General features: G+C 44.1%; 1 protein-coding gene across 1 annotated transcript in view; it reads right to left on the bottom strand.

Moving 5' to 3' along the window:
- The window catches only part of GALR1 (galanin receptor 1), a 625,922-nt gene that overhangs the window by 310,698 nt on the left and 290,454 nt on the right, over positions 1-24,770 (bottom strand). The window lies entirely within an intron of this gene.

A 24,770-nucleotide genomic window follows, 5' to 3' on the forward strand; every position in this document is an offset into this window, starting at 1 on the left:
GCATCCGGTATCATGACGTGACATCAGCGGATGTCAGAGCCGGCTGCAGCTGGGGGTCACGTGATGACTGTGAGTGGCCAGTGATAGCGCCGCTCACAGGCAGTAACTGCACTGCAAGGTAATTACAAAACCACTTAAGGGCCCTGGGAGAATATGTAATAAAATGTAGTGAACAACCCCTTTAATAAAACCAAGTCAAAATCACAAAAAAAATTCTGCTACAAATGTGCCATATGTGAATACTTAACTAATCTGTCAGTAGTATGTTTATTCCGTTTCCATCATCCCACTGTCTTTTAATGGTGGAAGGTGCTGGTCTCGGAGTTTGCAGCTAGCTCTCTTGACATCACAGCATTAATGCTCCTGCTCCTTCAATCTAGTAGGAGCAGGTCAGGTCCAAACAATTGGGGAAAAACAGAAACAGTTTATCACTTCTTCTGTCATCTTTGCTTTAGACTTTTTAGTGCTTAATTAGCATTATGCAGTATTGGAATCAGCAATTACATGATCAACGGATGTCTGCCGGGTACAGATGGTTGTGTGTTCGGTCCTAGCCAATGCAAATTAGTTATGTCAGTAACTTGTGAACCAGCAGGGTGAAGATTTCTTTCCATTTTTTCCCCCCTTTTCACTACCAGTTCGCATCCCAAGTAGTATGTCACATGAATACTAACATATTTTATTTATTTAATTATTTGGGTTTTGGCAAATTTCAACATATGTTTATTTTCCCTACCTAGTAGAAAATGCTTGCAATTTGCATATCTTCAGATGGTCTGTTCTAAACATGTGACGGTAATAGGCATGTGATTGCACACACCCCTCCCTCTGTTCTTTGATGGCTTTTTTGATTTTTTTTCCCCCCTAATATTTATACCATGTATGTTGATTACCCCCGTTGTTATGTATGGTTGTCCTGAGGAAGGAGTCGGTGGACTCTGAATCGCGTAGACAATAAACCTACATTTTTATCCATACTAATGGTTTGTCATGACTCCAGAGAGCGCAGAAACAACTTCCTTTCCCATCATCTATCTCCGACATAAACATAGGAAGCTGCAGCATTTGGAGTCCAGGCTTTATAGGTGTTGTGTCCCACACAACCCTATTAGGCGAGCAGTTTTTTATACTTTTATGTAACATTTATTTATTGGATAAGACCCTATTGCGCTCTTGCATTTTTCCATAATTTTTTTTGTAGTCACATTACAGACAAAATGTATGTCATAGTAATGTACAAAACAGTAAATTACATCACAGTAATTTATGTGAACCCAGAAAAGCATTGAAAAATAAAATAATAAAATTGTCCTTGCATAAAACATAGCTTCATATAGCCACATCACTGAAAAAATAAAAAAGGTATTTGAATGCTAAAATGCAGAGAACCAGAAAGGTGAACAATTCTCTGGTTATTTTTTCCTTTTAGGGCTCGTGGACATGACCATATTATCGGTATGAGTGCGATCTGACAAAACATTGGATCGCACCCAGACCAATATTATGCTACGGGGCTGTTTAAATGTATGATTTTTTTCCTCGGACAGAGCTGGTCTGAAGAAAAATAATCGCAGCATGCTCGAGTTTGATGTGATATTCAGATTGCACTTGGCCATGCAAAGTCAATGAGTCCATGGAGAACATCTGGCTGCACTTTTTGAGTGCAGTCCAATTTCCACAGACTGACAGAATGGAGAAGATGGAGAATTTTATTTCCTCCATCTTCTCATCCGAGAGAATTGGATAATACTATGACCACACTCTGATCACAGTTTGATCAGAGTGTCTTTTGTATAAGTGACCCTATGCTCTCAGATGAGAGAATTTTCGCTCGTGTGACTCTAGCTTTAAGCACAGGTTCAGACAAGTGTATGAAATATTGTCCGAATTTTATCCAGAAAAATCAGACAACTTTATTTACTGCTATCTCCATGCCATCCATGCGTCCAATTTTTACTTCTATGTGACATCCAATGACCTCTGTAAGATATCTGAGCATGATCAAATACTGTTTCCTCTGATAATAATGGTAATGCATCCATAAAAATCGGATGCACTACGAATATTCAGTATTAGATATCATTATTTTGCGCAATCATAGAGCCGCCCCCAAAATATGAAAAAGAATAGCGCGGGCTGGAATTTTTTTTCATCTGAACAGCCCAGTCGAACTACATTGATCAGCGTGCTATTAGATTTTATCATGGACAACCCACGTCCGTATAATACACTTGTCTGAGCAAGCTCGAAGGTCAGGTCATTAAGGGGTTAATGATGTGCAGCGCTGCACTGGTTAACTATGACAATTTATTGACATTTTTCATTAGGGTGCTATGATTGAAAATATATAACTTCAATTGTACTCTGCTCTCTAAAAGAATAAATTTCCAATAAATATAAGAAAATAATAAGATTCTCCTTTTCACTTGATCCCTTACAGGATATTATTCTATATTAATGCTGTTGCAGAAACAATGAAGTAGTGTTGGAGTGATAAAAATCAGAGTAACAAACAAAAAAATTCAGGGACATGCGTGCTCATAATGTTCCCAATCGTATAATACTGGTACATTGATATATGTGGATGCATAGGCTGGTACCCAGGAGTTCTGAATATTCATAGGTCATCAGTGCACACACTGCGCATTCTGTCTATGTACACAGTGTAAAACACAACAATCAATAACAAAACAACATTTATGTCTATATTCTACAGTGGACATGAGCAGGAATGTCCTAGTTCAATAAATAAATCTTTCCCTTTGATTTACTAGTGTTTGTATCATTTCCGATATTTATCAGCTGCAGTGTACTGTTTAACAGTTGTAGATAAAACTGTTCTGCTTTTTACAAAGAGTCATTAAATCTGACATTATAATTACCTGTGTTATATACAATTACCCAACGAAGTCCAATAATAATACGTGACTCATGTAGATGACTGTGAAACCAATATAAAAAAAAAAATAATCCAGAAATATAACCTTTGGCCTTGTGATTTCTGGAACTGTGGGCAAACATGGTTAAATACTAGTGATGAGCAAGCACTAAAATGCTCTGGTACTCGTTGCTCGGGTCAAGCAAATTGGAATACTCGGGTCCTCAACCCGAGCAACGAGCCCAATGTAAGTCTATGGGAAACTCGAGCATTTTTCAGGCGGCTCCCCCCAGCGGTCTGCAGAGGGCCTAAAAATTGCCCAAATCGATGGGAACAGTGCTCAAATGACATGGGAACAGCATGGGGAAGACCCTTGGAAGCATTTCTGACTCCCAGATCACTGCAGTCAGCAACGTGGTCACAGTATTACACCACTTTTACGGACTCACAATAAAACATACAAAAAGAAAACCAAAATGGATTTTCCTGGGAAATATGTTAAGGAACATCCTTTCTAGTGTAATGACTTGTATATAAAGCAAAATAAATAACCAAAAACAAAAATACTCCTCCACAACTTGGGCTATGTTCACACATAGCGTTTTGGATGCGTTTTTGCACTTTTGCATTGCTTTCAACCAAGACAAATACATTCACCAGGAAATGGCATTTTAACATTTTACAACCTTATCTGGCCATGTGGTGTGTGACACATCATCAGACACATACATACAGTGCTGAAAAGATATGGGAACAGCATGCGGAAGACCTCTGGAAGCATCTCTGACTCCCAGGTCACTGCCTAAAAGTGTGGCCATCATAATTGATCCTTGGCGAATGCGAAGATGCCTCCCGACATGCACCTGTCGTTGCAGACTTGCAGCAATCAGCGTCCACGTCCTTATCCCACTGCAGCGTTCAGTTGTCCCTACCCCATTACTTGGAATGCAAGTGCAAATATACAGGCAGACACCCACCCACAAGCTGCAATACTATACTGCCAAATTTTTGACAGCTGCTTGCACTTGAAATGTGGCCTTTTAGGCTCATGGAGGCGGAAGCTTTTCATAACCTCATGCTGGCGGCGGCCGGGTGTCCATATTCTGTCCCCAGCCGCCACTATATTTCCCGGTATCGCCTCCGCCTTCCACAAGCACGGGTCCCACAACATTACCTGTGCCCTCCCCAGTGCACTTACTGAGAAGGACCGCCTAACCACAAACACGTGGACAGGTGATTGTGGCCAGGGATGGTACAGAGCCAGTCCACAACTTTTTTTGCTGAGAGTTGTATTTAGCTCGGTGAAAGGACTGGCATAGGAAAAACCGTATCTACCCTGCGTGTCATTTCTCCCAGGAAGTCCTCTAAAGCTGCTTGCACTTGAAATGTGGCCTGAATATTACTGCTGGTACTTTTCTGTGGGAATTTGCTTGCCTCCTACCAGCCTGGAATATTTCCAGCAAACTATGGTACAACGCCATGGTATTAGCACTGCCCCCAATACCAATAGTGAAGCCATTCCCAATTTCCTTCTCAGGAATTTTATTTGGTTGACTGAGTGGCAGCCCAAATACATTTTCTCACAAAGGAGCTGAAGATAGAGTGGCAGTAGGTGCAAGTTTCTCCAGCCTGTTAGATATTAGAGGGTGAACAGCAGCACATTGGATCAGTGGTTAGCACTGAAGCCTTGCAGCGCTGGGATCCTGGGTTCAAATCCCAGCAAGGACAACATCTGCAAGGAGTTTGTATGTTCTCCCCGTGTTTGCGTGTGTTTCCTCCTCAGTAAAAAAGCAGCCATAGAGTGTCCGGGAACCTTCCCACACACTTTTCTTAGCAAGGACTGCTTCTCGGCAGGGTTGAATCCTCTGGTGTGCCTTGGCTTCTACCTCAGGAGAGTTCATGATGGCACTAACTTTGCAGCTGCTATGGGGCTCTTGAGCAGGTGAGAGAGGTTAGGCCTCAGAATCAAATCCTCTTGTGGGCACAATGTTTTTCAATCTGAAACAGCTTCTCAGTGGGAGTTGCATTTCACCACAGCCATATTCTTTAGCTCAGTGAAAGGACTGGCATAAAGGGAAACTGTATCTACCCCGGCTGTCATTTCTCCGTCACCAGGTTCCGCCCATTGTCACATGCGACCATGCCTGGCTGTATGTTCAGCGGTGAGAGCCACAGATCAGGCTGCTGTGTTACAGCTTTCAACAACTCTGAAGCACTAGGCGGTTTGTCAATTAAGCATTAAGGATGTTATCTTCAGCACAGCCTGTTGCCGCTTGGCCAAGGCAGTGCTGCAGTGCTGTCAGCTTGTGACTGATGCAGTCATTTTGGAGATGGAGGAGGAGGTGCATGAGCTGAACAATGTGATTACATTAAAGGTAAATTGGTGACGCTGTTTTTTATACTAAAGAAAGATCCTATTGTTTTGTTTTTTTTACGTTATTTTTAAAGACAAATGCATTCACCAAGAAATGTCATTTTAACATTTTGCAACCTTATCTGGCAATGTGGTGTGTGACACATCATCAGACACATCCTGTTTTACTTATGATGGAGGGACTCTGAAAGTTATAAAGCCTATTTTTATAGGGCCATCAGAAGGCCCTTACTGTTCTTAAAAAGCCAGCAGTCGGCCATAGCTATTGTTAGAGAGCCATCAGCCGGCTATGCTTTGTTGTTCCCATTATTAACAAGTGGGTCTCCTATACTGCTATTGCATATCCAGTGACTGCAAGGGCTGCCAAAAATTTGGACGCAACCCAATACCCCTTTCAAGAGACATAGTGGAGGGTCTCAGTAAAAAAAAATGTTCCCATTATAAAGGAGCTGGTGATAATGCCCTTGCTGTGACTGCAAGGGCTGCCAAAATTTGGGAAAAACCCCACTAAGAATTTAAAGACACACAGAGCAGGGCCACAGTAACAAGTAAGACATGTTCCCATTATAAAGGAGAGGGTCTGCTATACAGTTATAGGGTATGCAGTTAGTCCAACGGCTGACCAATTTTAGGAAAAACCCCACTAAGAAATAAAAGACACATAGAGCAGGGCCACAGTAACGACAAATTTCCATTAGAAAGGAGAGAGTCTCCCATAGTGTTGGCCTATGCAGAGAATGTAAGGGCTGCCAAAAATTTGTAGGTACTTCAATGACCCTTGGAAGAGACGTGGAGGAGGGCTTCATAAAAAAATGTTCCAATTAGAAAGGAGTGGGCCTCCTATACTTGTAATGCCCATGCACTAAGTGTATGGGCTGACAAACATTTACCCCTGGGGTGTATACATGAACATACTGTATAAAAAATTTTTTTTACGGGCATCATAAACACCCTTTAAAAAAATTATGTGGGTGTTGCATCACAGACCACGGTCACCCTGGTGATATGGTGGTAGAAGATGAGGAGAACGAGGAGGAAAAGACCAAATAGCCAAAATCAGGAAGCGTATACCCATGTGTGGGTGTGAAAAGGTGCATGGGAATACACCTCCCAAGTAAAGACACTGGATTTGAGTTTATGTTACGCTGCTATCATTCGGTGGTGTTGAGAAGTCTGTCCCAATCCAGCCCTTGTTCATTTTGATAAGAGTCAGCCTGTCAGCATTTTCAGTTGACAGGCGGATGTGCTTATCAGTTATAATTCCACCAGCGGCACTAAAAATCCACTCTGATAAAACGCTGGCCGCAGGGCAGGCCAGGACCTCCAAGGCATAGAGAGCCAGTTCATTCCACGTATGCAGCTTGGATACCCAATAATTATAAGGCACAGCGGAATCACGGAAGGACGTCGGTACGGTCGGCAAGGTACTCCCTCAGCATCTTCCCAAACTTTGCCCTCCTTGTGAGAGTAACCCGCGCCTCAGGGACTGTTCGATGGGAGGGTCTGAGAAAACTGTCCAAGAACTTTGACAGTGTTCCCCTGCCTCTGCTGGATTGAAGTTGTGTCTCTCTCGTCTGTACTCCTTGGTTGTCCAACGTACTGTGCCCTCTGCCGCCAGCGTTTTCAGATGGGAATTTCTTTAATAGTTCCACAACAAGGGCCATCTGGTACAGCACCATTTTTGTAGACCTGTCCGCCTCAGGATTAAGAGATATAAAGTTCTCCTTGTAGTGTGGGTATAGAAGTGTCACCAACCAGTAATGACTATCACCCAAAATTTAAAGAACGCGAGGGTCATGGGAAAGGCAGCGTAACATAAACTCGGCCATGAGTGCCAGACTACTAACAGGCAAGACTTCCGTGTCCTCACCAAGAGGATGCCTGACCATTCGCTCCTTCTCCTCCTCCTCCTCCTCCTCTCTGTCCTCTGGCCATTCACGCTGAACAGACGGTATGACAGCTGTGCAAGTAGTACCGTCTATAGTGCATGAAACTAGCTCCTGTCCTTTCTCCTCATCCTCTTCCTCATTGTCACCCAATCCACATTGGGATGAGATGAGGCTTGACTGTGTGCAATCACCCTGTATGGTTCCTTGCTCCATCTCATCGTGCTCCGCCTGCAATGCATCCTCTTTGATTGTGAGCAGAGAGCGTTTCAGAAGACAGAGAAGCGGGATGGTGATTCTAATTATGGCATCATCGCTGCTCACCATCTTGGTGGAGTCCTCAAAGTTTAGGAGGATGGTAAATATGTCTGACATCCATGTCCACTCCTGAGGTCTTATGTGTGGAGTCTGAACTGAATACCGATGGCCTTGTTGATGCTGGTACTCAACTACTGCCCTCTTCTGCTCACAAATCCTTCCCACCATCTGCAGTGTAGAGTTCCAATGCGTGGGGACATCACACAACAGTCTTTGAGACGGAAGCAGCAAATGCTGCTGAAACACTGCAAGGGCGGCGGAAGCTGTAGCTGACTTTCTAAAATGGGCACACAGGCGGCGTACTTTAACAAGCAGATCCGGCAGCTTCGGGTAGGATTTGAGAAACCGCTGAACCACGAGGTTAAGCACATGGGCCAGGCATGGTACATGTGTGAGCTCGCCTCGCCTCACAGCTGTCACCAGGTTCCGGCCATTGTCAAACACGACCATGCCGGGCTGTAGGTTCAGCGGTGTGAGCCACAGATCTGTCTGCTCTTTCAGAGCTGTCCACAACTCTTCAGCATTGTGCGGTTTGTCACCTAAGCATATTAGCTTCAGCACAGCCTGTTGCCGCTTGGCCAAGGCAATGCTGCAGTGCTTCCAGCTTGTGACTGATGTGGTCATTTTGGAGATGGAGGCTGAAGAGGAGGAGGAGGCTGAGGAGGATGAGGTGCAGGAGCTGTAGACTGTGGGGGCAACCCTGATTGACCTAGGGCCCTCAATCCTTGGCATCGGGAGGACGTGTTCCATCCCAAGGTCCGACTGGGTCCCGGCTTCTACTATGTTACCCTGTGTGCCGTCAGCGAGATGTACCGTCCTTTCCCGCAAGCACTTGTCCACGTGTCGGTGGTTAGGTGGACTTTTCCGGTAACTGCGTTATTGAGAGCACGGCTAATGTTTTAGAACACGTGCTTGTGTAATGCGGGGACGGCACACCGGGAGAAATAGTGGCATCTGGGGACTGAGTACTGAGGGATGGCCGCCGCCATCAGGTTTTGGAATGCTTCCGTCTCCACGAGCCTAAAAGGCAACATTTTGAGCGCAAGCAGTCGTGAAATGTAAGAATTTAGTAGTGTGGCCTGTGGGGCATTGGCTGCATATTTGCGCTTGCGTTCCAAGGACTGGGGTATGGACAACTGAACGCTGCGCTGGGACAAGGACATGGACGTGCTTCCTGATGCTTCTACTTGAGAGTATGCAACGCCAGGTGCAGGGCAGGAGTCGTCTTCGCATGCACCCTGGACAGGGGATTGGCTTGCATGCACAACAGCAGAAGTAGCAATGGTGCCACCCACAGACACTGTTCCTGGACCCTGGGATTTGGCCCACAAAGTCGGGTGCTTTGCTGCCATGTGCCTGATCATGCAGGTGGTGGTCAGGCTGGTCGTTTTGCCACCCCTACTGATGCTGGCCTGGCAGGTGGAGCAAATGGCCTTTTTGGGGTTATCTGCAGAGTCTTTAAAAAACAACCAGACTTGGGAAGACCTAACAGTTGTACTGGCAACTTCCTTTGTGTTGGTGTTACGGGGAACGGTTGCCTGCCTTCTATCTGCGGCCACCACACTGCTTCTTCCTGCCTGTTGAGGTGCTCTGCCTCCCTCCCCCTGTGTGCTGCTGTCCTCGCTCTGCATGTCTTCCTGCCAGGTTGGATCAGTTACTATATCATCCACCACCTCATCTTCTACTTCCGCACCCTGGTCCTCCTCCTGATTTTCTGGCAATTGTGTCTCATCATCATCCACCTCTTGTGACACTTTTCCCACCGCTGCCTTCATGTGACCGTGGCTGCTCAAATATTTGGGCATCGCTACAAGCGATCTCCTCTTGCCCCGGACCGGGCGAGAGGCCCAAATGTATAAATGGAAAAGTGAACAGCTCTTCAGAGTGTCCAAGTGTGGGATCAGTTGTCTCTGGGTACTCGGCATGGTGAGAGGAAGGAGGATCAGGGTGAGGAATATGCGGTCCAGACTCACGGCTACTAAGACTTGACCGTGTGGAAGACAGGGTGGTGGTGGTTGCTAAGTGACTGGAAGCATTATCCGCTATCCAACCAACAACCTTTTGACACTGCTCTGGGTTCAATAGTGGTGTGCTGCGGTCCCCTAGAAATTGGGACAGAAAGGTAAGGCGACAAGATGTGGGTGTTTGTTGTGGCACAATTTCGGCTTGCCCTCGGCCTCTGGATGCCCCATTACCATCACGTCCAGTTCCCCGGCCCTTGCCACGTGCCTTGCCCATTTTAAATGGAGGACAGTATCTTTCACACTCACTACAAATGACTGAGTTTGGAGTGAACTTATATGTGATCCGTGTGATGGAGAAAACAGAGTTTTAAATGCCTGGCCTGTAGGTAAGTAGTTTGAACAGCAAACTGCGGTGAATTGCTTCAATGACACACTAAAGGAAATTTTTAATGGAGGCCAGAAATGGCAGTATTTTCTGACAAAGTATATGTAATCCGTTTGAAGGAAAAAACACAGTTTTAAATAGCTGGATTTCTAGCGCTCTAATATGGAAAGGACCTGGGTGTATTCTGCAGTGCCAACAAGCAAATGGCGCAGAAAAAATGGTGTTCTCTGGATTGCTTTTTAAGCAAATAATGAGGATTAAGATCAAAAGAAAAGTATTCCTGGCCCCTGAGACCTGGGCCTTTGTGTAGAAATATCTAACAGCAGCAGAAGGCAGAATTGGAATGGAGCCTCTTGTGCTATGTGCACTGAAGTCTGCTTTATACATTGCCTGCCTATACACCCTGCCTGCCTGATATATCTGCAGATGGATCCTCATAAGGCCTGTTTGTTAAGATGGATATGTGTAATGTACGGTTTTTCTCCCTACACTACCTAATACACAATCAAATCTGTCCCTGACGCAGCAACAGCTCTCCCTACACTGTCTGATCCGGAGTGACTGTGACGAGCATGGTGGCGCCAGGTCTGATATAGACCTGATGAAGCTGTGCGGTCAGCCAATCACTGTAATGCCCACAACCAACATTACTACGGCATTACAGTGCATGGCAGGCAATCTCTGCATGTTCATTGGCTCTCTAAAGAGCGCCAAACATGCAGGGAGGGGACTGCCCGAGCAACCCGGAAATACTCGGCGAACGCCAAGCATCTCGAGCAGTGAGGTGCTCGGGCGAGCACCGAGCAGAAGCGAGCATGCTCACTGATCATTATTAAATACCTTTTGATAAATGTAATCTTTCCAGGATAAATACCAATGAGAGAACAGGTAGAATATTTCTAGACTTTGTGACAGTCACTGGCAGAATACTGGAGGGGAGATATGTTTCACTGAGGCTATTAGCTTCAGTGATGTGAAACATGGAAGTTTTCTCCTGCATGGTAGGTGCAGACAGCGTTAATCAGCCATGTTTAAAAGGACATGTTTTATGAGAACCATAGAGCAGGTGGGAGGCCATTCATCATATCTCCACCTCAGGGTGTGTTCTGGACTGTAAATAGCCAACCCTGAATACCCGGACCACAGCCGATATACGGACTGTGTTTTATCTTTTTTTGGTTGGTTTTGCCGTTATGCCGAATGGGCTGTGTTTACCTTATGGACTCCAGGGTGGTTTATGACATATTTTAATAGACCAACCCGAAGTTTAAAAAAATTGTGTTCCGTGTCTACCTCAGGGTGCAGCTGAGCAAGCCGATTTACCATAATTTATGTATATGTGGAAAATTAAAATACATTAGTTAGTATCAATTTACATAATGTCGGTGGCACATGTTCAGCAGAGAAAATCATCCAAAGGGAGGAGTGATTAACTAGCTTACACTCTGTTCCAAATTATTATGCAAATAATATTTTCTCAGATTTTCCCAAATTACCTATATGAATTGCAGTCATTGTAATTTTCCAGTCAAATAACTATTAGAGTACAATTGAAAGTTTTTTGTACAAACTGCCTATGATAACAGTATATTTTTAAAAAAATAAAACACTCAAACTGCACTCAAAATGCATATTCCAAATTATTATGCACAGCAGAGTTTTCAACCTTTTCATTTTAATAAAGAACAAAAAAATGGTCATTTTTGAAATTATAAGCATTAGCAGGTTATTACAAACTGAAATCAAACAGTTTTCAACTCAAAACTTTATTCTAGGTGATGTAACATTTGCACATAGGACCCCTTGTTCGAAAGGAGCTTCTGAACTCTCTCATTCATTGAATTTGTCAGGTTTTGGGTGGTTTCTGCTTCAATTGTTTTGCATGGGGACAGAATACCCTCTCAGAGCTGTTGCTTAGATGTGAACTGCCTCCCGCCATCATAGACACTCCTTTTGATGATGCTCCAGAGGTTCTCAATGGGGTTGAGGTCAGGGGAGCATGGGGGCCACACCATAAGTTTGTCCCCTTTTATGCCCACAGCAGCCAGAGATGCAGATGTGTTATGTGCAGCATGAGACAGTGCATTATCATGCATGAAATGATCTCGATGGTCCAGATGGATGGAGTGGAGGATGGCTGGTTGATGGACACCCCATGCAAACACGGCTTCGGCGCCAACAAGGAGGAGGTGGAGTAATGTTTTGGGCTGGAATCATGGGGAGAGAGATTGTCGGCCCTTTGAGGATCCCAGAAGGGGTAAAGATGAACTCCATAATGTATGTTGAGTTTCTCAAACAGCACTTCCTGCCATGGTTCAAGAAGAAGAACCGTGCATTCCGCAGCAAGATCATTTTCATGCATGATAATGCACTGTCTCATGCTGCACATAACACATCTGCATCTCTGGCTGCTGTGGGCATAAAAGGGGACAAACTTATGGTGTGGCCCCCATGCTCCCCTGACCTCAACCCCATTGAGAACCTCTGGAGCATCATCAAAAGGAGTGTCTATGATGGCGGGAGGCAGTTCACATCTAAGCAACAGCTCTGGGAGGGTATTCTGTCCTCATGCAAAACAATTGAAGCAGAAACCATCCAAAACCTGACAAGTTCAATGAATGAGAGAGTTCAGAAGCTCCTTTCGAACAAGGGGTCCTATGTGCAAATGTAACATCACCTAGAATAAAGTTTTGAGTTGAAAACTGTTTGATTTTAGTTTGTAATAACCTGCTAATGCTTATAATTTCAAAAATGACCATTTTTTTGTTCTTTATTAAAATGAAAAGGTTGAAAACCCTGCTGTGCATAATAATTTGGAACATGCATTTTGAGTGCAGTTTGAGTTTTTTATTTTTTAAAAAATATACTGTTGTCATAGGCAGTTTGTACAAAAATCTTTCAATTGTACTCTAATAGTTATTTGACTGGAAAATTACAATGACTGCAATTCATATAGGTAATTTGGAAAAATCTGAGAAAATATTATTTGCATAATAATTTGGAACACAGTGTATATTTACCTATATAACTCTTTAGTGATTACCATTATGGCTTTCTACAATGGTCCCTAAGGGGCCAATGCACCACTTTATGAGGATTGTCACATACTTACCTGAGCACTGTCAAGCACAGTCTTCCTCAGCAGTTAGATGCCACCGCTCTATTTCAGCAAGCAGCACTGACAGGGACTAATAGGGTAGGTTCACATGAGCATATAAAGAATCGTTCAGCGTTTCTTTCAGAAAAGTGGGACAATTTTTCTCTCACTTTTCATATGTATACAGTCCTTATACAATCAATTTTTTACAGCAGCAGCTATTAATCATTTACAGGACCATTTCCAGTTTTCTATGCTACAGAATTGCAATCTATCTGTAAAAATCGGATGTGATACTGTGGCTCCATATGGCAGCAGGTTGTTTTCATGCACCCATAGACTTGAGTGGGTGAGTCTCATCCAATTCATGGAAGAAACTAGTGATGTTTTTCAAATGCAGATTCAGTCAGTGAAAAATATCAATCATCTGCGCTGCCCCATTGAATAACACTGGTCTGAGGGCTGTCTTTTTTCTTGGACAGTACTTGGACCAAAAATACGGTCATGTGAATATGGTGTTTAAATACATCACCCAGCATGATGATTTGATTGCTGACTGACTCAGTCATTAGCAAAGCAGCTAAATCTTGTATTCATATAGCTAAAATATGGAAGTGACAGAAATGACATTCTTGCAATAGTTATTGGTAAGCACTTGCTTCTTATACTCTGCTATTTACACCAATTCTTTGCTGCTATTCACTCCTATGGGAGATTGCTGCTAGTCATTTATGTGAGAGATATATTATCCCTAATATAGCATCATTAATTGGTTGGCTTTTCAGACATATGTGACAGCACTTCATAACTATACCTCATAATCAGAGGAATATTGATTTTCATTTATAACTTATTTACTTTATAATATCTGTATTGTAATATGTTTGGGCTACGCCTGTTTTGTGATTTCCTTGTGCATCCAATCAAACAGTGGCATTCCCTGTTGGAATTTTTATATAGCATTGCCATCCCGTCCTATCTTGCAACTTCTCTTGCTGACATCCTTTCATTTTAATAATAATTTTTTAATTGTATATCAATAAAATATTTTAATTTATTAATTGGTGGGTGATATCCAGTTACTCCTTTGTCCGCTCTTGTGTAGTCATATTGCTGATATACTAGAGTTGGGCTGAAATATGTGCTGCCTAGCAGGTGGTTCAAACAAAACTACTGTTATTTGGATTTTGCTGGGCGGCATGTGTGAGCCACGCAGCAGCAATAGTAGGCATTCTTTCTCAAAGTGACAGGCAACAAACATTCAGTCTTTTTGTTGAGTTTTCAGAGAAGAAACTCAATGTTTTTGAGAAGTCTTGAGATTTGGGGAAGGATTTGGAGAGTTTCTGCTCAAAAAACTCTTCAAAACACATTGTGCACACACAGCCCTAAACACATGATAATAATATATTATGTTCACTTCTGACAATCCACAAATGGTTGACAAATACACATAGGGTTGGGACTAAAAAAATGGTGTAACACTTTTACTGTTTGGGTCCAACCTCAACCACCTTTTATTTGCTTTGCTTCTGTATAATATAATTTCTGTATGACATAATACCATGTTCACTGTCTCCGTTCTACATCACAGGCTCATCATTTTGATCACACTACTTTTCTTTCTTCTTATTTAGCTATTTTTCTTTCACTGAATTTGTACAAAACCTTGTTACATGGTACATCTGCATTTCATACTACTGTCAGTTATTAACAATGTTTATTGTCAACAAGGTAATGATTCTTTATCTTATCTCGTCTTGTGACTAATGACTTGTGCAGTTTATGCTGTAAATAAAGCTGTGCTATTTATACGGCTCATTTTATTGTTTGTTTGAATACCTTGCCCTTATTGTATTCTCCCGACTTCCTGCTCTTATATTTGTTGCCTGCTTTGGAAATACCTGGGTAAATATTGAATAGTTAAAACAATCAACAAAATAATAAAAATTAAATAGAATACTTTTGTTCAAATATGAGTAGGCATGGGTGGACCCCTGGAAGGTCGAGTTCTGGTACCCGAGCAAACATGACATAGTAATTGTACCTTCACATTGCCCGCAAAAAACGCTGTTTAATAGGAGTGATTGAAGGGAGTCAGTCAGTACCTTGTCGGGGACATAGCTCTAATAAGAATCATACCTTTACTTTCTAAATCCGATCACGGTTTTGACAGAAATCCTTCTTTATTAAAATGTGCTAATGAGTCACTAGTGCACCCTTTTGTGTGGCTGAGAAGTGCATTGTACTTTCCCACCTACTTGTTTTCCTTCTATGTCTGCCCTGCTCTTCCTTGTTTTACTGCTTTGGTATTACAAGAGTTTAGGAGGGCGGACATAGATGGAAATCAATTAGGTAGGACTGTATACTGAACTGCCTAGCTACACCCTTGGCATATTGAGTACCTTATTAGCATATTTCAATAAATAACAATTTCTGTCAAATGCAGCAACAGATCTGGACACGAAAGGTTCAGTTTTTATTAGAACTCTGTTCCCAATAAAGTGCTGCGTTTTGTTTAAGCTGTCATTTTAAATATGAAAAATATGTACTTTATTATACTAACAAGGGGAGTGCTTCCCCTACCGTCTCCTGTGGCTAGATGGTGTGTATGCAGGTACCCAGCAGTAGAGATTGGCGTTGTTCGACTCGAACTGTTCGCCAATCTCAAATTCGAGCGGTTTTGCGTGGTGTTCGAGCCGTTCGGCAAACACGAACGATTTGAAAAAAATCCGTCTGTTCAAGGTTATGTTCGATAACTGTTCATGCACCAAAATCATAACTGGATTTTTTCACAGTAATGCTGATAATCAATGTTAATACGCAGTTCGAGTGTACAGCGGGGCGGGAGGAGGGGCAGGGGAGGGATCTCTGCATAAATAATGAAGATCTCCATTTTTTTTTTCTCTTTCCCGCATTTACAGTGGGGAGGGGCAATCTGTCAGCCTATCAGCATCGCACACACGGAGCGAACTGCTTTTTTTCACACAAGCAAGGGCATGTGTCATTGCTGTGTATGTCACGTGTCCTTGCACTATAAGACCAAGCCATTTTCCCCGTCGCCACGATTTTCTCACTGCTGCAGCTGCGTGTTAGACGGCACCACTGTTGCTGTGTGCGCTATACTTTCAGTGTTAATTTCAAGCCAATTTTCTCTGAAATATACAGATAGCTTGGGAGTAGGGAATAGTTGTGATTGCAGTCCTTTTGAGGACTAGGTTACAGCATTTCCTACAACTTTTAGCAGGCAGGTCTGTGCTCTTAAATAGATAGGTTGGGAGTAGGGACTAATTGTAATTGCATTCCTTTTGAGGACTATTTTACAGCATTTCCTAGGACTTTTTGCCAGGCAGGTCTGTGCCAGTGCTGTGCAAGTGTTTTTCACTGCATTTGGCTAAATCTAGCTAAGCAAATCCTTTTTGGCCTTTTGCAGTGTGTGTTAGTGGAGTAGCCTATCTGTGTTGCAAGCTACACCACCTGTGTATAGAATACAATTTTTTTTTACTGCACCTAGTCAAGTAAAACCTTTTGGGCATAGCATCATTCTATTAGTCCATCTATACTAAGCTCCTCCAGCTTGCAAATTACAAATAATTTTTATCTGCATCTAGCTCGGAAAATAATTTTGGGCATAGTAGTAGTGTGTGGTACTCATTCTATTAGGCCATCTGTACTAAGCTCCACCAGCTTTCAAATTACTAATAATTTTTAGCTGCATCTTGTCTAGAAAATAATTTTGGACATAGTAGTAGTGTGTGGTACTCATTGTATTAGGCCATCTATACCAAGCCCCACCGGCTTTGAAATTAATAATTTTTTTTAGTTGCATCTTGCGCTGTAAAATAATTTTGGGCATATTAGCAGTGTGTGGTACTCATTATATTAGGCCATCTATACTAAGCTCCACCACCTGGCAAATTACAAATAATTTTTATTTGAATCTAGCTCGGAAAATAATTTTGGGCTTGTAGCATTGTGTGGGACTTATTCTTAGTCCATCTATAATAAGCTCCTCCAGCTTGCAAGTTACAAATAATTTTTATCTGCATCTAGCTCGGAAAATAATTTTTGGGCTTGTAGCAGTGTGTGGGACTTATTCTTAGTCCATCTATACTAAGCTGCTCCAGCTAGCAAATTACAAATAATTTTTTTCTGCATCTAGCTCGGAAAATAATATTGGGCTTGTAGCAGTGTGTGGGACTTATTCTTAGTCCATCTATACTAAGCTCCTACAGCTAGCAAATTACAAATAATTTTTATCTGCATCTACCTCGGAAAATAATTTTGGGCTTGTAGCAGTGTTTAGGACTCATTCTATTAGTCCATCTATACTAAGCTCCACCACCTGTGTATGTAATAAAATTGTTTTACTGCATCTAACCCAGCCAATCCTTTTGGGCTAATACCACAGTTTGGCCACTCAGCTCTGCTCGGTTCCCATCCATCATTTTTTGTGCAAACAACTCCAGAGTTGTCAATTAGTTAACCACCAAAATGAGTGGAAAAAGGCCTGCTGATGGTGGACAGGGGAATAGGCGTGTTGGGAAGGGAAAAAAAAGGTTGTGTCCGTGGGGTAGGTGTTAAAGCAACAGAAACATCTGCAGAAGAAAGACCATCTTCCAGCCAAACTAAGATGTCTACTTCTTTTAGCGGACAATGTGATACGATCCCTTTCTTACGGCCACGCCAATCGCTACAAATTCCAGATGAGGCACAAAAACAGCAGGTGCTTCAACAGATATCAAGTGCTCCTTTAAGTGGGCTCTCCTCCACATCAACTTCAACATCACAAATACTCCAGTCCTCAGAGGTGTCACCCGAATCGCACTTGCTTCCTCACAGCTCCCAGGTCTCCAGCTGCCCGCCTGAGTATGGGGTAGAACAGATGGTTGAGTCTGCAGAGCTGTTTACTCATACTATAGCCTGGGAATCAGAGGTTGGCTCCAGAGCTTCTGTGAATCCAGACGAGGAAATGATCTGCACTGATGCCCAGAATCTTTATGAGTCGGATCCAGGACCAGACCCAGTAGGTTCTGACCATAATGTAGACCCTCGTTCCCAAACTGTAACTCCTGTTGGTGGAGACAATGAGGAAGACGATGATGAGACTCAAATACCTGATTGGAGCGACAACTTGATTTTTTTGTCAGGGCAGGAAGAGATTGGCTCTGAGGACGACGGGTGTGAAAACACACAGGGTGACGATGACGAGGTTGCAGATCCCACTTACTGTCAACCCACAGTCAGCCAGTCGATGAGGAGGTGGAGGAGGATGCTAGTGACAACGAGGTCAGGTTGCGCCTTCCTGGACAGAGACGTAGTACTGGAAGCACGTCAACAACTGCATCCTCAAACACAACTCTGCCTCTGACCACAAGTCATGGTGGCTCTTCAGGTCGCATGGGTGCTAAGCCTTGCATAGCCTGGGCATTTTTTCAGATCGATAAGGATGACCCAACTCGTGTTATCTGTAACATTTGTCACCAAAAGCTAAATAGAGGCCAAAAAATCCATAGTTTGAGTACTTCATGCATGAAACATCACATGGATATGAAGCATAAGTTGCAGTGGGAAGCTCACTGTGCTACAATGCGGCCTAGCGGGCCGGGCCATCCACTGTCTGCTCCATCTTGTGCATCCGCGGCCTCTTCATCCTCTGTGACTGGGGGGACAGCAGTCACACCTGTTTTGGGACGCAGACCAGCCACCTCTTTACCTGCAACAGCCAGCGTGATTGGCAGGTCATCATTTTCTTTGGAGGTGGAAGCACCAGCTGGTGTTGAGCGCTCTCCGACATCGAGAGCACCTCCTTTGGATCAAGGCAACCTAACATGTCCGCCTGCATCTTCCTCACAGACCGGCAGTTTGGCGGGGACACCCTTCTCAACACCGTCTAAGCACAACAGCCAGCCCTCGGTCCCTCAGATGTGGACAAGTAAAAGACAATTTACTCCTAGCCATGAGAAAGCCAAGAGGTTGAATTTCACCATCTGCAAGGTCTTGGCTACAGAAATGCTGCCTTTCCGCCTGGTGGACACAGAGGATTTTCGAGACCTTATGTCCGTCGCAGTGCCCCAGTACCAGATGCCCAGTCGGCACTACTTCTCAAAGAAAGGTGTGCCTGCGCTCCATCAGCATGTCGCACACAACATCACCGCTTCTTTGAGAAACTCTGTGTGTGACAGGGTGCATTTTACCACAGACACTTGGACGAGTAGGTATGGACAGGGGCGTTACATGTCGCTGACTGGGCACTGGGTAACTATGGTGACAGCAGGACAAGGGGCTGCTGTCCAAGTCTTGCCGTCCCCACGAGTTGTGCGTCAAACCTCTTTATCTCGAAGTTCCTCCACTGCTTCTGCCTCCTCAACCTCCTCTCGGTCTTCCACCTGCACCCAAAGCCTGTCTGGTCATGCCACATGCTTTCTAACTGTGCTGAAGGGATCCTGCACACCTCCTTACTATGCTGGCAGCAGGGCTCAACGTCATCAGGCGGTTTTACTTTGAAATGTCTGGGAAATGTGAGTCACACAGCTGATGAGTTGTGGTCAGCTCTGGAGAACCAGTTTCATGAACGGTTGTCTCCACTGGACCTGAAACCAGGGAAGGCTGTGTGCGACAATGCTGCAAACCTCGGTGTGGCCCTTCGCCGGCGCAATGTCACATACGTGCCTTGTATGGCTCACGTGTTGAACCTGGTTGTCCAGCAATTTTTAGAACACTATCCCGGACTAGATGGCCTTCTGCAGAGGGCACGGTCACTGTGTGCTCACTTCCGCCGTTCGCATCCCGCAGCTCAGCGACTTACATCTCTACAGAAGTCGTTGGGCCTGCCACTTCACCGGCTAAAATGCGATGTGCCTACCCGGTGGAATTCAACGCTGCACATGTTGCAGCGACTGTGGCAGCACCGACAAGCCTTGGTGCAATACGTTCTGATGTATAGCCTGGGCCAACGGGATCCAGAGGTGGGGCAAATCACGCTGGAGATGTGGTCTCAGATCAGGGACCTATGCACCCTTCTGCACAGATTTGAAATGGCGACGAAGATGTTTAGTGCTGACGATGCCATTATCAGCATGACTATTCTGGTGATTTACATGCTGGAGCACATGTTAAACAGAATTCAGAGTCAGGTGGTGCGACAAGAGGAGGTGGAGGAAGTAGAGGAGGAGGAGTTGTATGCGGAAGGGCTAACATCTGAAAGGTCCAGACGGTCCGCAGCACCAAGGCGGCAGGCATGTGAGGGTGGGGGAGATAGTAGCAGCCAAACTAGTGAGGAAGTTGCAGGAGCCCAGGAAGAAGTGGAGGACGAACTGATGGAAGACTCATCAGATGAGGGAGACCTTGATCACATTTCTGTTGTGCGAGGTAGGGGGAGAGGGCAGAGGAAGGAAGCATGATTGTTACCTCACCACCAACACAACAGGGACTTGGTGCTCCTGGATGCGCAAGACACATGAGTGCCTTCTTGCTGCACTACCTGCAACATGACCCTCGAATTGTCAGAATTCGAAATAATCCTGACTACTTGGTTGCCACACTCTTAGATCCCCGGTACAAAAGTAAATTTGCCGAAATAATTCCTGCCATAGAAAGGGATTCATGCATGCAGGAGTATCAGCAGAGACTGTTGCAGAATCTTACATGTGCTTTTCCACAAAACACCAGTGGTGCATGTAGTGAATCTCACAGTTCTAACTTGCCAACCGTGGGACTGTCGAGTGTTCAGCACTCAAACCGTAACATAAACACTGTATCTGCTGGTAACAGCAATTTTGCAGAATCATTTCACAGCTTTTTTAGCCCATCCTTTGCAAGGCCACAGGAGACAAGAAGTCTCACACATAGTCAACGCCTAGAGACGATGGTACAGGAGTATCTCCAAGTAAACATCGAAGCCATGACTGTGTCACTGGACCCTTGCTCTTTTTGGGCTTCCAATCTGGATAAATGGCCGAAGCTCGCCACTTACGCCTTGGAGATCTTGTCATGCCCCGCAGCCAGCGTTCTCTCTGAACGTGTGTTCAGCGCTGCAGGTGGTGTGATGATAGATAAGCGCACGCGGCTGTCACCTGAGAATGTAGACAGACTCACGTTCAAAAAGATGAACACATCATGGATCCGCAAGGACTTTTCTACCCCTGTGTCATCCTGGGGAGAGTAAAAGCTTGAGTATTTCGTAAAATCACCTCACCAACCGTTTTAAGCTTTCAAATTGCTAATAATTTTTAGCTGCATCTAGTCTGGAAAATAATTTTGGGCCTGTAACAGTGTGCGGTACTCATTCTATTATGCCATCTATACTAAGCTCCACCAGCTTGCAAATTACTAATAATTTTCAGCTGCATCTTGTCTGGAAAATAGTTTTGGGCATAGTAGCAGTGTGTGGTACTCATTCTAACCAACCGTTTTAAGCAACTCTGGGGCAATTGATGCCACTTAAGTGGTGTCTGTGCCACAAATTTTTGGAAAAAATTGAGACTCTTTTTGGAGTCCCCTTGCTTTGTTTTACGTGACATTGCCATCGTCAATTAGAGGTGGGTTGGGTCCCCCCCCCCCCTTTTAACCGTAAGAAAATACATACACTATGGCTTGGGGTAACTCAGATGGTTGACTCTGAAGAGCTGTTTACTCAGAGGTCTGCTCCAAAGCTTCAGTGTCTGCTAGTCAGCGTAGTAACCCAGCTGCGAAGCAAGCTGCACCGCCTGTGTATTTAATAATGATTTTTAAATGCAACTAGCCTAGGCAGACTGTGGGGACCCCTAACCAAACCCAGAAGCTTAGCCCCCTAACGCCCACCTTTCATTGACAATACAATCATGTAACTCTTACAACTGGATGGGTGAGGATCGGTCACAGCTTTATTAACTGTTTGTACTCATTCCATTAGAAATACATTTTATTTCTAAAATAATTCAGCTTATTGCAGCATGCCCTGTGTCTCCAATCTCCACAATGGCAAGTTGGCCAACAAGTGTAACTCTCCAACATGTCCTTTCTATTTCCAGGCCACGGAGGATCCTGCTTACTCGTATACAGGACTCTGACCCAAATCCATCACTCTTAACGCTTGTTCCACTCCGTCCTGGAGTCTTGACAGGAATATGTCCAGTCCAATATCCATTAAGTGATCACCGTCGGGCCGTATGAGGCCGGCTTTATCTCCTTCCAGTTGTCGGTGTCGTATCACTACACAGCCTCTGTCTCTTATAAATTTTGGCATCTGAATATTTATTACCTGCCTTGTCCGTTCGATGGCTGTGATGTCTCACGCACCTTGCCATACCGTTCTCGGCACAATCTCTGACCATACTATAGTTAGTTTTGTGAAAAATTCTCTGAAGCGCTCAGTGTCTAGTTTCATTATTGCCATTAGTTATGCGCTCTTGTGATAAGCTATGTCGTTTCCCCCGGCCTGTATAACTAAGATGACCGGACCTCTTGCCTCTCTCCCTACCTTGATTACCTCCATTAGTTCCTGTGTCCATTGCAGGCCTCTAATACCTCTCCAGTTCAAATATGTGTTATGAAACTCCAATTTCCTCCCGCCTGGGCGGACTTTCACCCTTCTTTCTGCACAATATATATACGAGTTCTTAATCATTGCATAGCAAAAAAACAGCAAGGAAGTGGTATTTATATGTCATGTCCTGCTATGCACCTGTTCAAGGCTGAGTTAATCAGAAATTTAAACACACATACCATGTTAAAATCGTATAGCATAGAAACAATGCATATAAATGTAAATAATCAAAAAGAAAAAGAAAGAAGAAAAAAGGAACATATATAATAATAATCTATAAATAATCACTCATAATGATACATCAAATCATGTCTGATGTTTAAACCTGCTGGTAAACGTGTATTTAAAGTATAAATCCACCAACTTTCTCTATTAAGGAGCTTTCTCCTATAATCATCCACCAAATCTCCACCAATCGCCACGGCCCACGGAGGGGCCACCACAGTCAGTGAATCCTTCCTTATTTAGTATAGAGTCTACCAATACTTTGGGCGTATTAGCCCAGCTGCGAAGCAAGCTGCACCGCCTATGTATCTAATGAGAATTTTTAACTGCATCTAGCCTAGGCATACTGTGGGGACCCCCAACCAAACCCAGACGCTCTGCATCTAACTCAGCCAATCATTTGATAGTATTGCTAGTAGCAGAGTCGCATGGGCTCTAAACCTTTCATAGCCTGGGCATTTATTCAGATAGCTAAGGATGACCCAACTCGTGTTATCTGTAACATTTGTCACCAAAAGCTAAGTAGAGGCCAAAAAATCCATAGATTGAGTACTTCATGCATGAACCGTCACATGGATATGAAGCATAAGTTGCAGTGCGAAGCTCACTGTGCTACAATGCGGCCTAGAAGGCCGGGACAACCAACATCTGCCCCACCTGTGTCATCTTGGGGAGAATAAAAGCTACTGTGTTGTCTTTTCCAAAAATTTGAGGGAATTACCACGGGAATGGTTTGGAAGAGGTATAAGAGTTTAGGTAGGACGTTAATTTTTAGTATACTTATTCTGCCGAACCAAGAAAAATCCTTCACCGTCAAAGAAGTAAGATCTTTATGGAGTTGTTCAATAAAGGGCCCAAAATTAAGATAAAATAGACGGGAGAGGTCTCTATGAATAGGAATTCCTAAGTATTTGATACCCTGTGAGGGCCAGGCAAAGGGAAAGTTGGACTGGATGGAATCCTGTATGGATTTGGGGAGGGAGACATCGAGGGCCTCAGACTTCGCTGCATTGATTTTAAAATTTGACCATGTAACAAAGTGATCTATTTCAGCCATAACAGCAGGGATGGATATATGTGATTGAGCGATATATACTAGGACATCATCAGCAAATGTAGAGCACTTGTACTCGGTGCCTCCCACCTCAATCCACCTAATATTGGGGTTATCGCGAATTGATGAGAGCAGGTGCTCCATCACTAGGATGTATAAGAGAGGGGACAGAGGACATCCCTGCCTTGTCCCATTGGTGATTATAAAAAAGGTGATGAAAATGTTCCATTTATCTTCAGCCTAGCTGATGGATTGTGATACAGGGCCATGATTTTGACTATAAAATGGTCCCCTAGACCCCTACCCCAAGATTTTTAAGAGAATAATATATGGCGTGCCAGGAGACTCTATGGAATGCTTTCTCAGCATCCAACGAGAGTATCTAATTACAAATTTTTAACTGCATCTAGCCCAGGAAATACTTTGGACCTAGTAGCAGTGTCTGCTAGTCAGCGGATTATCCCACCTGTTAAGCAAGCTACACCACCTGTAGTTTGGACACTTAATTTTTTCAAAGGAAATGCTTCGGGCCCCCGGGACACTCAGTGAAGAGCATCAGGAGGCACCCCAAGGCACAGGGGCTGGGGCTGGCGTTAGGACGACTTGCGGTAGACCACCAAGCTCGATCCTTATAAAAGCTTTTTAACTGCAGCAGCTTTAGTGGACGCTACTGGAGCTGGAATTCCCGCTGCTGCTGGCATGAGACTTGCCCTCCAATAGATCCTTGTAAAAGGATTTAAAGTGTACTCATTCAAATTACAGAGACAATTCAAATTAAAAAGCTTAGACCTGCCTCCACCGCAGGTGGGCTCACTCGACCCACCAGCGGCCAGGCACCAGTATTGGGAAAGGGGGGCTGGCCGTCAGGGTCCACCGCAGCTCTGGCACAAACCCGGCGACACGGAGGTCGCACGGGCAGGAACGGACTGGCCGTGTCAGCTTCGCACTTTTTTGGTTTTAGAAGGGCATGACATGCCTATATCTGTGTATCCCCCTCCTTTTACTCCTCCACCTCTTTTCTTTTCGCATGACTATATGTACTTGTCATTTTTCCATGTGTTAGTTG

The sequence above is a fragment of the Phyllobates terribilis genome, unplaced genomic scaffold (genome assembly GCF_046119375.1).
Source record: "Phyllobates terribilis strain yellow unplaced genomic scaffold, ASM4611937v1 Scaffold_4__5_contigs__length_816908805, whole genome shotgun sequence".
Taxonomy (NCBI): domain Eukaryota; kingdom Metazoa; phylum Chordata; class Amphibia; order Anura; family Dendrobatidae; genus Phyllobates; species Phyllobates terribilis.